This window comes from Myotis nattereri (genome assembly GCF_964212035.1).
Source record: "Myotis nattereri genome assembly, chromosome: 6".
Taxonomy (NCBI): domain Eukaryota; kingdom Metazoa; phylum Chordata; class Mammalia; order Chiroptera; family Vespertilionidae; genus Myotis; species Myotis nattereri.
The window spans coordinates 6,163,010-6,164,253 of NC_138081.1; the positions used below are offsets into that span (position 1 = coordinate 6,163,010).

Sequence of the window (1,244 nt, forward strand, 5' to 3'; positions counted from 1 at the left end):
TGGAAAAATGAGCAAACGATTCTGAGAGACAGTTCATGAAAGATGATATTCGAATGGCCAATAAACCTATGAAAAAGTACTCAACTTCAGTAGTCATCAGAGAAATTTTATTTAAAACCACAATGCAGCCCTAGGCAGTTTGGCTTAGTGGACAGAGCGTTGGCCTGTGGAGCGAAGGGTCCTGAGTTTGATTCCAGTCAAGGGCACATGTCCGGGTTGCGGGCTCGGTCCCCAGTAGGGGGCGTACAGGAGGCAGCCAATCAACAATTCTCTCTCATCATTGATGTTTCTATCTCCTCCCTTTTTCTCTGAAAGCAATAAAAATATGTTTTAAAAAACCCCGCAATACAATAACACTACTTCTCTCCAGAATGACTAAAGGAAAAAGGCAACAAGAGCAAAATGGAGGAAGAAACAGGAGTGCGGCATGAACATAGGGAAGCAAAAGAAAACAAGGAAGTATGTCACCATGAAGCAAATGCTTAGTCTCAGAGATCAGAGGCTTAAAGAAAAGGATAGATTAAAACCTAAAGAGGAAGAAAAGAGAGATCCCAGTGCACTCAAAGAAAGAAAACTCCCCCCTCCTGTGTATTCTTCACCTGTGCCCACCTTACCACATCCTGCTGGATACCAACTTTATCATCTTTTCCAGTAAGACCAAACTGGACTCAGTGCAATCAATGATGGATGTCTCTATGCCAGGTGTATCCCTTGTATAACTGACTGTAATGGCTGAAATTGAGAAATTGGGGCAGAAGTATCGAGTGGCTCTAAGGATCGCCAAGGATCCAAGATTTGAACGATTACCATGCCCACACAAAGGAACCTACGCAGGTGACAGCTTAGTACAGAGAGTAACTCAGCATGAGTGTTATATTGTGGCCACAGTTGATGGGGACCTTAAACAAAGATTCAGGAAGATCCCTGGAGTTCCCATCATGTCATGTCTAACCATAGGTGCAACACTGAGCAGATGCAGATGCTTATGGAGGCCCCGGGTTCTAATACTTAAAAGACAAAGTTTCTCTGCTTTTTTAACCAACTTTCTCTGTTGCAGGTTTATTAAACATGCTACAACATGCGTTACTGCTCCCTCATGCACTTGCTGTTATGAGCTGAGAATGGTTAAATACGTTCACTTTTTGGTGTTTTGAAAATGATATTTTGTATCATTTAAGATTTTGTTACATCTTTTTATAAATCAGATGACTGCTCACCAAAAAATAGCAAAAGTTGGCAAGGAT

General features: G+C 41.7%; 1 pseudogene across 1 annotated transcript; it reads left to right on the forward strand.

Annotated features, from left to right (window-relative positions):
• Positions 1 to 442: 442 nt before the first annotated feature.
• On the forward strand, positions 443 to 1,012 carry LOC308521530 (rRNA-processing protein FCF1 homolog; annotated as a pseudogene). The gene has a single exon. The product of its transcript is annotated as an rRNA-processing protein FCF1 homolog (transcript).
• The last annotated feature ends 232 nt before the right edge of the window (positions 1,013 to 1,244 follow it).